The 14,938-nt window shown below is 33.0% G+C and overlaps 1 long non-coding RNA gene across 1 annotated transcript; it reads left to right on the forward strand.

The window, feature by feature from the left end:
* Positions 1-7,898: 7,898 nt before the first annotated feature.
* LOC127717802 (uncharacterized) lies at positions 7,899-11,530 on the forward strand. The gene is made up of 3 exons (XR_007989384.1): positions 7,899-8,030; positions 8,545-8,651; positions 11,352-11,530. It is a non-coding gene; the product is annotated as an uncharacterized LOC127717802 (long non-coding RNA).
* The last annotated feature ends 3,408 nt before the right edge of the window (positions 11,531-14,938 follow it).

Raw genomic sequence — 14,938 nt, forward strand, 5'->3', positions numbered from 1 at the left:
TGATGAATTTAGTATTTCTGACAGCTCTTTATAACTTTCTTTCAAATTTATCCACAACTTTTACATTCAGAAAAGTTATGGTTATATCACGTGATTCTTATATTGAAATCACCTGGAAAAAAATTCTGTGTATTCTTAAGCACATACCCTTTTTAAACTCATCAGATCGGCACAAATCACACACAACAGACAACTGACAAAAAAACTTAAGAGACAAAGTGACGATTTGAGAGTACTCACAGAAGCTGAAAGCTAGTTCAAAGCCAATAAACACTAATACAAAAATGTATTTTAAAACAGATTATCGGTGTTTAATAACCCTGACATGATATAGGAAAAAAACAATTTTTATTGTTTTCATATTTTCATTGGAAACAAATTAGTCTTTACACTTACCACCTGAAACAAAATATTTTTTTGAGATAATGAGATAGTTTAGAACAGGACAAAAGATTTATTATAAATGCCTAAACACTTGTGTACGGTTCAAAACTATATTATCTTTTTTCGTATTTTCTTGTTAGGTTGCTTTCTTTGTTGATGTTTATCCCGATTCTCATTTTTACTCATTCTATACATCCTTGACCTTTTCCTTTTGCATTTATTTGTCGATAGAATTAATAAATGATGGCACAAATATAATTCACAGTTAAATGGCAAACATTAATGTTGCTGATATTTTACAGTTGTTTGCTGATATTTTACAGTTGTGTACTTGCATTGGTAAGGCAATGAAAAAACTTGAAATGTCATTGTGGTTTTCACAATGAAAACAAAAGAACATTTCCAAGTAAAAGTCACTAGAAAAAGAAAGAAAAACATGCACGCAATATAAGGACTTCAATACCAAATGCCAAGCTCTTAATTATCTCCCCTTGTGAATATAATGTATCAGAGATTACCCAAGATCCCTCAATGTTTACATTTTCCCTTTGATCTTACCGCCTAATATTTTTCTAGATCATGGACAGGACTTGATATTCGAAAATATTAGGCAATGACGCCACGTACCAATGCTACAACTTCCCGGGCCCATGTCCATCCGTATCAATAGATTAACGAAATGCACGCGACTTCATTCATACAACCGAACTAATTCCTTTTATTTAATATTCTGAACAACAACAAAAAAACTGCATATCACTGCCACTACCCAGCTTAAAGCCTTTTCCGAACATTTGAAAGTCCCGACTGGTTAACTAAATTACATAAACAACCATTTAAATTTCGTTTCATTCCCGCTTCTAGTAAGTGTTCTACTACTAGTCTGTCAGTGATTCTAACTACCTCCCTTACTACTATCAAAGAACTTGTTATTAACTTTTGTAAAAAAGTTTATGAAAATAATGGTATTGACTATTTTTCGAGTGTTAAAAATTCTTTAGAGGTTTTAGATAAAACACGTGCTTTTGGTGGTCCTTTTAATTCTGTTGACAGTTATGATTTTTCTACTCTCTACACTACACCTCCATAAAACGTTCTACACTACACTTCCATAAAATCTTATCAAGAAAAGGTTTTCATATTTAATTAAATAGTCTGTAACGAAAAAAGGAAAGTATGCTAGATACACTGACTGGAAATGAGAAGATATGATTGAAGCTTTAAATTTTCTCCTGGACAATTACAGGTACGTTTCGGCGATAAAGTGTATCGACAGGTAGTAGGTATTCCTATGGGCACTAATTGTGCCCCTTTAATAGCAGATTTATTCCTTTATTGCTATGAATCGCAGTTAATGGCCAAACTCAGTAAAGACACGTCATTGTTACATTTGGTAAACGCATTCAACAATATCTATCGTTATCTTGATGTTATTTTTTCGTTAAATAATCCAGAGTTCTCTAAATATACTACCGAAATTTACCTAAAGGAACTTACTTTAAATAAATCTAACATAAACAGCAGTAGTTGTCCCTTTGTCGATTTAGACATTTCAATTTCTGAAGGGAAACTCCATGCTAAAATTTACGACAAAAGAGACGATTTTTTATTCCCTTTTGTTAATTTTCCATTTTTTAGACGGCGATGTTCCTTTGGCTCCATTATAAGGTGTTTATATATCACAACTCTTTCCTTATGCCCGTGTGTGTAGTGATGTCATAAATTTTAACGAAAGTTACAAACCCGTTCGTACATTTTTCATTGTTATTCAACGCAAAATAAGTATATAAGATACCTGGGACTTTACTTATTGTACCTAAAACAGTTTTCTATTTTTTTATAAATTTGATTTTTAAGTGTAAATTTTACCATTTCTTGCCAAAATGTTTCTCTGACGTCGACCATCGATATTTACGTATAGTTTCCATTATCATTTAACGTATCTACATCTATCATCTACTCAAGACGACAATATGTAAATATAATATGAATATTACCCCTGCTTTGTACTAGACCGAAACGCTGAACGGGATTTTTAACGTGTAAGTTCACAAGATAACAGTCCGCAGGAAGAAAAGTCACCCTAACCGACCAACAAAAACAGCAGATACAAATTTCAACGTCTGTGTTTGAGCCGGTCGGGATTCGAACCAAAGACCTCCCTCTCTCGAGGCGAACACGCTCCCACGAGACCAGGAAGGAGGTCGGTAGTATAGAATATCATACCAAGATATCCCAAAAACTCGATTACAATAAACAATACAGTTTCATAGAATTATCACAGTTACTAAAGCGAGTTAAAAATATCGTATCTAAATTACAATGTAGATACGTTAAATGATAATGGAAACTACACGTAAATATCAATGGTCGACTTCAGAGAGGATTTCATGGATCAACGTTTTCTGTAAATTTAAAAACTCTTGCACCAATTATTTGAGGGGTCCGGATGTGGCCAGATGTTGCAGGGCTAAATTTCTGTCCTTGTCCAATATACCCGGTATCCTCATTTGACAGTGGTATTCTAAGTTTCACGTCCAACCTCACTGTCGACCTCCTATTGCAAGTGGGTCTCATTGGGGTCTAAGCGTGACCAGGGATTGCCGATTTTTTGTAAGCGTGACACGTGAAAGTCAAATTATTGTGCCGTGAAAACGGGAAATGAAGTCTAGCGGGACACGGTAAATTACAAAAAAATGAGAATTGCTTACGTACATAGTGTAAGCGGGATACGGGAATCTGACAAAACAGTAAGCGGGATCCGGGATCAGAACCCCCCAATGAGACCCCCTTGCAAGACCTACCTATTGTATTCAAAATTTATGTGGTCTCGTCATGAACAGGCATGAAATATTTGCCACTGGACGTCAAGTAAACAACAATCAATCAACTTCATAAATTATTTCATGTACATAGTACACGAAGACACGACCTTTTACAATGATATAATGTAAAATTTCCATTTAAATCACTCAATTAATCTAGTGCAATATTTTTATGTTTTTTTTTTTTTTTTTCCAATTTACTACATGACCGAACACTAATACATTTATTTTAAATATGTTTATGCGCCACCTACGATAGTAGAGGGGCATTATGTTTTTCGATTTGTGCGTCCGTTCGTCCGTCCGTCCGTTCGTCCGTCCGTCCGTCCGTTCGTCCGTCTGTCCCGCTTCAGGTTAAAGTTTTTGGTCGAGGTAGGTTTTGATGAAGTTGAAGTCCAATCAACTTAAAACTTAGTACACAAGTTCCGTATGATATGATCTTTCTACATTTAATGCTAAATCAGAGTTTTGAACCCAATTTCACGGTCCACTGAACATAGAAAATGATAGTGCGAGTGGGGCATCTGTGTACTATGGACACATTCTTGTTTGACTATGGTTTTTATCTACTGTACGTGTTTTAAACGATTCATAATATATGATTATGTCAGGCCGCGATTATAAAACTAAGAAAGGTGAAAGTTTAATTTTCAAGGGGTTTATGCTTCATTTAGAAGTGTAAAGGAAATAACGGACGACCAAAAAAAGTGTTTCATATGATACATTGTATATATTTCAATTTAAGAATGTAGATCAACCTTGCGAAAACATCTCATTTATACACGTTTTGATTGAGCCACTCAAACCTACATAACTTGATTCTAAAGATGTTACATTTATCTAGGCTATTTAAATAAGATGTTATTCTTATTAAAAAAACAAAAAACCAAAATTCATTAATTAATTGGACTGAACAGACAACATTAATTATTTTGCAATAGCATATTAAGTAGTAAATCAAAACCCAAATGAACATATGATGAAGGCATAATCTTTCAATCAGTTTAATTGAGGTCTGGAGCTGGCATGTCAGTAATTGCTACCTCATGTACTAGTCCTTTGTTAATTTATGTATCATTGTCATTTTGCTCAGTTTCTTTTGTTACCTTTTCTGAAATCGGACTCGGACTTCTTTTAAACTGAGTTTTACTGTGCGTATTGATGTGTGTTTCTTTATTCTACACTGGCTAGAGGTATAGGGGGAGAGTTGAGATCTCACAAAACATGTTTAACCCCGCCGCAGTTTTGCGCTTGTCCCAAGTCGGGAACCTGTGGCCTTTGTTAGTTTTGTATGTTTTTTTTTTTAATTTTAGTTCCTTTATATGTTTTGGAGTTTAGTATGACGTCCATTTTCACTAAACTAGAACACATTTTTATCTAGGGGCCAGCTGAGGCCCACCTCCGGATGTGGGATTTTCTCGCTGCATTTAAGACCCATTGGTGGCCTTCGGCTGTTATCTGCTATTTGGGCGGGTTCTTGTCTCTTTGACATATTCCCCATTTCCATTCTCAATTTTATTTACCTGAATATTGTGAAGGACATTATGCATCTAGGTCTGTTCGATTAGAAGTTGTGAAACAAGCTGTTTGGATAACTAATTGTTGGAAGATTTTACTTACTGTTTTCGTCTGGGTTGGTCTTTACGAATCTATTTCATGATTACTGACAGATTAAAAACATCAAATATATATAACAAGAAGATTTTGTGCAGAACATTCGTTGGTCAGTTATAAATGAGGTCTGTATAGGGTTTGAATTCATAATAAAATTAAAAAATCGTTATTTGTTTCGAAAAGTTGGAATTAAAAAATATAAATTTACAGTAACTCCGTAATTAAAAAAAAAACTATCCTATGGTGTTATTGTATTGCAAAGAAAATTATTATAATTAAATAATTAAAAGATGCCCTGCCATTTAATCGGTCCGTTTTCAATGCAATTAGGTATCTGTTATTTGTATATATCAGTATGAGTACTGTTTAACTATCATTTGAGTTAAATATATTTAGACTCGTCCAATTCAGGGGAATTAGGCTTCTGCGAGTGTTTTTTTTTTTTTTTTTTTTTTTGGGCGTATTTTTTTATGTTTATGACTGTAAGTCAGTAAAATTTCAGTGATTAAGTTAATATTGACATTACAAGACCTCCTCACAAAAAGGGCTATTCGAATACCCTAGCCCTTCGGACTCGGGGATCTCAACATCCCTTTTTGTTCGAAGGTCTTTTAATACAGTTTTGTCTGCTGGATCCCAATTATTGTAACATAAACAAATTTTGTCTGTTTGGGTTGCTCGCCTAATTTTGTTTATATATAACGGAACTATAAACAACAGTCATACAAGTGGGAGATTTAGATATTAAATTAGGTGTAACCCACCATTTTCTTCGGAAAATGCCAGTACCAAGTCAGGATATGACGGTTGTTTTCCATTCGTTCCGTTGGTTGATATAGTCTAACGTTTGATTTGTCAGGTTTGATTGACTTCCCCTTTTTTTTGGCGCTCTGTATTTTTGATAATACTTTTCTCTGACATTTGATCATAATTTCAAAAGTCTGCGTCATTTTATCACTTTCCGACTGGCAATAGATTTATTTGCAATCGTAGGTCCAAAATCAGGCGTCATGTAGGAGGGGTCTGATGGGGGGGGGGGGGGGTCTCATCACGATTCACGAGTTGATTTTTTTGTCAATCACGATTCACAGAAAATAAATTTCCATGATCACGGATCACGAAAATATTAAAAAAAAATCTGTAGAAAAACGGATCACGATAGCGAAAATGCGCCGATCACGAAGAACGAAAATAACCCATCAGGCCCCTTATGTAGGTCGGTCTATGGAGTTTAAAATTTACCCTCCTTGTCGCCGTACTATTAGGGAGTAATTTTGCTAGACTTAAAGTATTTTTTGATATACTCAATACTTTGTTTTCGAAAATGATATCAATACGTGAAAATGACGATATTCACACAATATATGGATTTTGTATGAATTTCACAATCAAGACTAATTAATTCTAATATTAAAGGACTTATCTCATCTGTATTTAATCAAATGATAACATTAAGTTTAATGCAATCGGTTATTCAAGTCGAGAGCGTATCTGGTGAAGGTTAGGGGACGACTATTTGATTTTCTGGGGATAGGGGGCAGAAAGGTTTTAAGATTGAAAATCCTGGTCTGGAAAGAGTTGAAAATAAATCATCTTGCACAAGACAGGATGAAAATAGATATTCTGCAGCACAAAATATAAGAAACAATTGTGTTCAAAAAGGAAAATTAATTAATCCTAACAATAAAAAAAGTATGAGTAGCAACAGATAAAAATTAATACGCAATCTGTAAATATTCCTGCTGCCACTCCCCCAAAAAAAAATAATAAAAAAAAAAATAAAAATGTTTGTCCCCTCAATACAGAATGACGTATCATAAACACTAAAATCGTTATCATACTATATGATATAAGGTAGTTTAAAATATTGTTTTTTTAGGCAAAATTATACTGAGTAAAATGAAACAAAAAAAAATATTACATAACCTATCCTTTTTTAAGTGGTCCATCATAGTCTAGTGCGAAGTCTATTTCAATTCTGGGACTGTCTTATTATTATCAGTTCATTTTTTTCACGCATTGATATAAGTCAAATTAACCTGTAAATATTTGTGTCATAAGTTCTTATCTGAAGTACATCGAGATAAAAGTCACAAGTCTATTCAGATAATGTTCAATGGTCATTACGATATGATAAATCATACTCAGTATAAAATTTACCGTTATAGATATAATATTCTCTCTCTCTCTCTCTCTCTCTCTCTCTCTTTCTCTCTCTCTCTCTCTCTCTCTCTCAATTGCGTAATCTGAAATCGAAGCTTACATGATATTAGTCATTTATTTCATGTATTCGGTTTGTATTTTTTTTTTCTTTCTTTTTTGTCATTTAATGACACTTGAAAATAAGACGAATGATCGGTGTTCGTCTATTTATGCATAACTACTTTAATTAGATAATGATTCATGGTCATTAATGTGGTAGTAAAATTAATCGGACATAAGATGCGTTTGCGTACAAATAAAAATTAAACAAACTTTGAATAGTTTATAATTATATCTCTTTGACGAGATTAGTTTCGTTAATAGTTTGGTACAGTCCAATACGGCATGAAGTCGTGTCGTTTTCTTTAAACATCAAACCAAGTATACGAATTATTTATACAGGAAAAACTACTTTGTAATTTCATATTTAGAAGAAAATATATGGAAATTTACGAAAACAAATTATATACATCGAATCACTTGAAAAAGCATACAACAATTCAATGGTAGCAGGCGAAGATCTACGAATTTTAAAATGGAGTGGTTGTAGTTTTCAACCATACAAAAGGGTGCTCCAGTCTTTTTTTCGTCGATTTTTACGGGTGATAAAAAAACCCGAAAAAGGTGGGTTTTAAACTCGGATCGTTCATCCCTCCCCAATCCCACATTCGGTTCATCAAATCATTGCATTTAAAATATCCTATACACAAGTCAGGTATATACATCTCAACTGATACATGTCTATAGATAAATATAATTATACACGTTTAATCATTAAACATACACCTCTCATCAAATAAATCCTTTAACCTTTGATGAGACCAAGGTTCAAGTTTTAATTAATTTTACGAGTTATTATATAAATATGGTGTGATACTGTTTTGTATGAGGAAAGATGTAGACGTTCTGTAATAATGTAAGAAGGATAGCCGGGTAGTGGTGGCGTTGGAGGTTTCGCTCGCTCAATCACGGCAAACACCATGTAAAACTTAGCCACAGTTCCACGTAAGTAAAGTGTCTCGTTATATGGGGAAATCATTAAATGAAAATGCTTAATAAAAAAGTTCATAAATATATACATGTATTAACTTAATGTTAACAAGTGAATTATCCCGTAATGTTTATCATTGTTGTTTTATTTTACTTTGAATTACTTTAAAAATAAGAAGATGTGGTATGATTGACAGTGAAACATCTCTCCACAAGTTTGATTCACATTCTAAATTCCGATATTTTTCCCATTTTTATTTGTTTTTTTTTCACAAAACTTCACTCTTACCGTCCATTTTTAATTGTCATGCACATGTAACACGTGCTTTTTTAAAAAATGCAATATCAAATTACAGCTAAGTTAAAATATGTTGCTCAGCTTCTTTAGATTATTGGGTCATTAATGGGACCGTATTGCAAGTAATATGCTCCCAAAAAAATAGAAAAGACCCCTAAATTTATTTTAAGCATGTCGTATTAATTTGCTGTAACATTGCAAGTATTTTACCCGCATTTTTTTTTTCCACAGGTCCGAATAGCTTCCGTAATGAAGATACTCAACAGAGACACATGTTTCAGTATTGGGGACAAACATTTTTTAGGAAGAGAGGTTTATTCTGATATAAAGTAAGCACTGTATGTATTTTCAGTAATCATTTATCCTAAAATATATATTGTCTTTATTAAATTATAATGGTACCTGGGAAGTACACAGAAATATGCTCGTTATGCTCGATTGGTGATGGTGTTTTATCAGACAGTAAGCGTTGATACGTTTGTCAATTTTGCTCTCCCTCCCAATGATTGGATATTTTTCTTCACGAAGGAAAACTGTTTCTTCTTAAGACATAGAATCTTTTACAGTACATGAAATTGTCCACCTGCTTTTAATTTTAATTCTAATCTAAGTTACTTCGGAGTGTCTTCTTATATCATGTTTTTCCCTCAAAACGGCTTGATATAATTCCATTAAACTGTTACCAGATTCTTCGGAAGGACATGACGCTCCTTTCATTTTATATTTTGATTCTGGTAATTTTGGATTTTCCATGCTAAAACATGGACTTCGCCATTTCTGCTTATGTTATTCGGAGACGGCAGGCGAACAATATTTACTAGTATGAATTCGAAGAATCATAATTTTGTTATGAACTATTTCTCATCGTCATACTCTCACTACATCGAGTCTTTGTAAAGGAACGACCATTTAACCTCAAAAAGGGGGAAAGGGGGGGGGGGGGGGGGGGGGGGGGTATGGGGTCATGGGGTTATGGTTTTTTTCCTTAAAAAAATTTCTGATCCCCAATTTGATGAAAAAAAAATATTGTGGTCAAGCGAAAAAAGATTCTGAATCCAGATTTTCCCCATACCTTATAGTGTTAAATTTTGAAAAAAAAATTTGATTGAAAGCGGCAAAAAACTAAAACAAAAATGTTCGCGACTAGCGTGAACATTTTTTTTCTGACAAAAAACCATAACCCCCCCCCCCCCCCCCCCCCTTTTGAAGTTAAATGGTTACTCCCTAAGGGGGATATACAATCGTCAATATTAACAGGTTTATAACTAAATTAACCAAATGTGCGTTTCGTCTACATAAACCTTATCGGTGAATAAGCAATTTGAAAACCAGATCAATTTCAAAGTTAAAGGGCATACACATACACATACACTACATACTTTGTAAATTATTATGGTCTGGATGGAGTTTACAAAAAAAAATATGGAATTGAATATAATGGGATGTTTGAATATAAAGAATACAGAAAAATGGCCAAATGAATAAAGAATAGAGAAAAATGGTTTGAAAAATTCAAGAATAAAGAAATGAAGGACCTCTATCAAGACCCTCTTTTATAGTCCGAATGAATATATGCTACAAAGAAATGTTCCCTTGTCGATGTACCGAAAGTAAGACCTGTTAGAAGAACTCTGATTGTCATTTTTGAAAGCGATTACTGTCTTAGCGGGACTAGTTAATTAGTTGCTTTTTAGAAAAAGGCCAAATGTGGTCTGTAGACGGAAGACGTATATTACATTGTTTTCCCATAGTTTGCTGGATTTTCGCAATTGCAGATAACAATTAGTACATGTACTTTCATCCTGTGCTGATGCTGGTAACAGAATTATACACCAGAACTAACAACATACATTTGAAATTCAAAAAAAAAATATGGTGCTCCGGCATATAACTTTTACACATTATCTAATATAAAACTTAAAATGTCACTTTACGTAAAATAGATTTAAATAGAATTTAAGCTTGGCACTTATTAAAGTTTGGCTTTATATATATTATATAAGCTGTCTAGTAGCATTTACTTCAGTTATTTACAAACTAATGCTTCCTTACAAAAATAAATACATCGTCAAAATTTCAAACCCTTAATAAACATGTAAAAGGCAAAACATCAAAATTTAAATTAGCACAAAAACATTAAAAACTTATAAAGAGAAAATGGTCGCACAAAATTCAGAGACCTTAAAAAGTATTTGTCTGGCTCGAATTGTTGAAAAATGAATAAATCGAACAAAACGTTCAGATCTGTAAAGATCGATTTTATAAATTCTTGTTTGCTTAACTTCCTGTCGTATGGAGGACGAGAATATGGATTGAAATGTTGGATTTAATGTTATTTGACGCTAATTTCAGTGGCAAATATTATAAGAGTTCAAACTGATAAGTGAGTACTACTAAATCGATCGACCTGCAGTGGCGGATGCAGGGCGTATAGACGTATGCCTCCCCCAAACCAATAATTTGTGCGATAGCTAAAGAAATATTAATATAATCTGTATATTTCTAACGATCTGTTAGAGTTTTTAGCATAAAATTGTCCAAAAAATACAATAAAAAAGATACAGAACTCCAAGGAAAATTCAAAACGGAAAGTCCCTTATTAAATGGCAAAATCAAAAAGTTAAAGCACATGAAATGAATGGAAAACAACTGTCATATTTATAAAGAATTTTTGCCTCGCTCCTCTCGGCAATACTTATTACTTTTCGGTTAATTACGCTCCTTTTTCAAAAATTATGAAACGTTCCTAACTGTAAATCGTCACTTATTTTTAAAGTATCACACGTTTTGTTTTCTGGCAACATAATGGCGTATATCTGAACAATAAACCAAATAACAACCTCGTGTGATGTCTTCAGATCGTACACGAACATTGAACAAATCTAATAAAAAAAAACGTCTAAAATTGAGTACAATTAGCACAGGAAAAAGCAGGCATTTTATTTGAAAGGTTTTTAAATTCTACACACAATCTATGTCCCAAATAGTACCACAAAATCATAAAATAGTATTCACCTATTCATTTTAATTATTCACAGATGCGGAGTTTATTTATAATACCTTGACAGATACAGACTTCTTCCCTGTTCATTGGACAACTGTAACAGAATATAATGTGATGCCATCATTTACAACGGAACCTTTCAACACCATAAATGGTATATTCGATCCGAAAGAATTTGAGATATTAACAGAATAATAAGAAGCAAAATACCAATCATCTAAATATTCTCCAGATTTATGTTTAAAAAAAAACCTTTGAAAACATTTAGTTTATAATACCTTGTTGTGTCAAATACATGTATATGTCACAAATACACTATTTGCATATTACCGACTTTTGACCCCGGAATTTATATTTTTTCGAAAGATTAAGTTACCTTACCTACTTTGTGGTAGGACATCCTGGTAAGAGTGCAGCGGTAGGAGTAAGAGCATCCTAAAGAAGTCAAATCAACCTTACAATCGGTACAATTTGGGCGGAAAGTTCGCTGTTTAATATTTTCTATACACGACAAAATAATCGGAAAACAGTAAAATTTCCCCCATATTGCACCTATTATATGTTTGATTTTACTTCTTTTGGTTGTTCTTACTTGACCGAGTACCAGGATGTCTGACCACAAAGTATGTAACCTGTCGAAAAATTATATTATCCGGAGTCAAAAGTCGGTAATATGAAAAAAGTCTGTTAATTACCTGTTATTATTTTACCAAATCTTATCCTATAAGATATTTTAAGGCTGGTAGTAACGGAGATGTATATGTACTGCTGTGTGTATGTGTATATGTGGTTTGAAATTGGTTTGTCTAAAATCTTTTCTTACACCACTTTAGAGATGTAATTAAGTGTGTTGAAGTTGCGTGGTTGTGTTGTATGTATGTTAGAAGTGTTTTAAAAGTCTATTCGAGACGCCAAAGGCCAAAATGTGCAATATTGTTGTATATAATATTTTTTGTGTAACATATTTTAATATAATTATTATATAACTGTTACTAAATGTCTTTACGAAGTGATGCAGTGACAACTTGAGGGGTGTAGATGGAATACACCCCACTTTGAATTAAAAAAAAAATCATGTTTTGGACATGATAAAATCGTAAAAAAATATTTTACAATCAACTGGCATTTACGCCTCCCTTTTCCTCGAATCCTCACTTGTGATGATCCTTGCTGAGTTTTTTGTTGTTTTTTTTTATCTATAATGCTGTTTTGAGCATATTATCAACGGCAAACTAGCAATAAAAAAATCCATTCATATCCGAAACTAAATTATCACGTAGACTTTGAAATTTCAATGTATGGACAGAAAAGGTCCAAAAATGGTTGATGGTATGCGAACTGAAAACATAGTGTTCGTTGCAAACTGGTAGAAAGTAGATTGATACACACTGTAGGATGACGTATATACTATTGTATGAGTCCTTAAAGAATACCAATGCATTATTTTTCCACTTCGCAATCAAATGTTTCTTGGATCACACTTTCCGCGTTCTTATATTATAGATTTATGTATCGCTAAGGCACCGACCATTGATTTTTTGTTTGTGTGTGTGTGTGTAAGGAGGGGGGGTCAATTTGTTTTGACTTTAATCAAAAACAAACCATTGTTTAATAACATTTTGGAACAAGAAAATTGCGTTCAAACTCAAGTTGATATTTTTAACTTAAATGGAAAAACTATTTCTGTCACTTCCCTTTAACCGACCGTGCAAGACCTTCATCGGTAGTCAAGGTCGTTAAAGACCCTCCTCATCATTTGACCTTTGTTAGTCTTGTTTTTTTTTGTTTTTTTTTTTTTGTTTTGTTTTTTAATTTTAGTTCATTTATATGTTTCGGAGTTTAGTGTGACGTCCGTATTCACTGAACTATTACCCATATCTGTATAAGGGCCAGATGAAGCCCGCTTCCAGATGCGGGATTTTCTCGCTGTGTTGAAGACCCATTGGTGGCCTTGGGATGTTTTCTGTTCTTTGGTCGGGCTGTTGTCTCTTTAACACATTCCCAATTTCCATTCCCAATTTTATCCCTTCTGAAACAAATTATTCAATCTGTGAATTAAAATAAATATAGGCCATCAAAAACATGAATGGTCGGTGCCAAAGAAGAATAGATCAACTTTATAGCATAAATTGACTTTGGCAAGTATTTAACTACAATGAGAATAGCTGTCAATATCTTTTCAGGTTAACCTGATTTTTGAAATGAGTTTCAAAGTAACTGTTAAAGATAACAGTTTATAAGAATTGCTTCTGAAACGCTTTCCAGGATTAACGTTCGGGAACTCTCCAACCCAAAAATTTGAAAGCCATGGACATTAACACAAATTTAGACTTTAAACACAAATAAGTAATTACCTTAATATGTATTCTTAAAATGTTTTATGTTTGTCTTACCCAGATAATATGGGTTTTATCAAAGCTGAATTGTGATAGATGTAGATTTAGTTTTGCACTTTGCTAGAAAAATTGTACGTAGTTTTTAAACACTTTAATATTGCACTTGCTTTGTAGTAACTATTATTCCAGCGTGCCAAATACATGTACATAAAACTTACCTATTCTTCAGTAGGCAAAAAGTGGTGGATTTACGTCGAAACAACGCAATTTACAACCGATTTGTCTTCTGTGATATGTAAACACAATATGCACAATAAGTACCTTTAGAATACTCAATGTAATATTCATGTGTGTATAAATAAAGTATGGGAGGGGTTGTCAGTTTAATCGAATGTGTTTATTTTGCATAAGTATGTGTACGAGAGAGAGAGAGAGAGAGAGAGAGTTCATATATTTTTTGTTTTTGTGTATGTGTTTTTGTACGTGTTTGAGTGAGAGACACGTAAAATCTGAAGAATATTCTGTTCAGTCAGTTTGTATGTGTATGTATTGTATCTTGTTTGTGTTCATCATTAAGCATGGTGTATGTGTATGTATTGTATCTTGTTTGTGTTCATCATTAAGCATGGTGTATGTGTATGTATTGTATCTTGTTTGTGTTCATCATTAAGCATGGTGTATGTGTATGTATTGTATCTTGTTTGTGTTCATCATTAAGCATGGTGTATGTGTATGTATTGTATCTTGTTTGTGTTCATCATTAAGCATGGTGTATGTGTATGTAGTGTATCTTGTTTGTGTTCATCATTAAGCATGGTGTATGTGTATGCATTTATCTTACATGTATGTGCCTCAAGTATGCAAACGCTTGTGGGTGTAGAAAAAAAAATATATTGTTATGGTCAGGTGTGATCATATATTCTTGTTAATCAGGTTTTAAGATTTTTTTCTGTAAAACTAACCAAAATTTTTATCTTTACAATATATGAGCAATTGAATGGGTTCCTTCATTACTCAATTCCTTAATTTTTTTTGGTATTTTTTTCTATTCTTTATATTAAAGTACCCCATTATTTTCTATTCTTTATTTTTTTTACCTATTTTTTCGCTATTCTTTATTTTTTGGCCCATGTTTGTGTAGTATTGGTCCATTATCCTCTATTCTGTAAAACCCATCCAGTTTATTTATCAATTTATTGTCACGTTTATATTCTGAAGATAATTGGTGACATAAAATCTTTATGAGTGATTCTAGTCATAATTCATGGTTATTGTCTATGGTTTT

The sequence above is a fragment of the Mytilus californianus genome, unplaced genomic scaffold (genome assembly GCF_021869535.1).
Source record: "Mytilus californianus isolate M0D057914Y unplaced genomic scaffold, xbMytCali1.0.p SCAF_10, whole genome shotgun sequence".
Taxonomy (NCBI): Eukaryota; Metazoa; Mollusca; class Bivalvia; order Mytilida; family Mytilidae; genus Mytilus; species Mytilus californianus.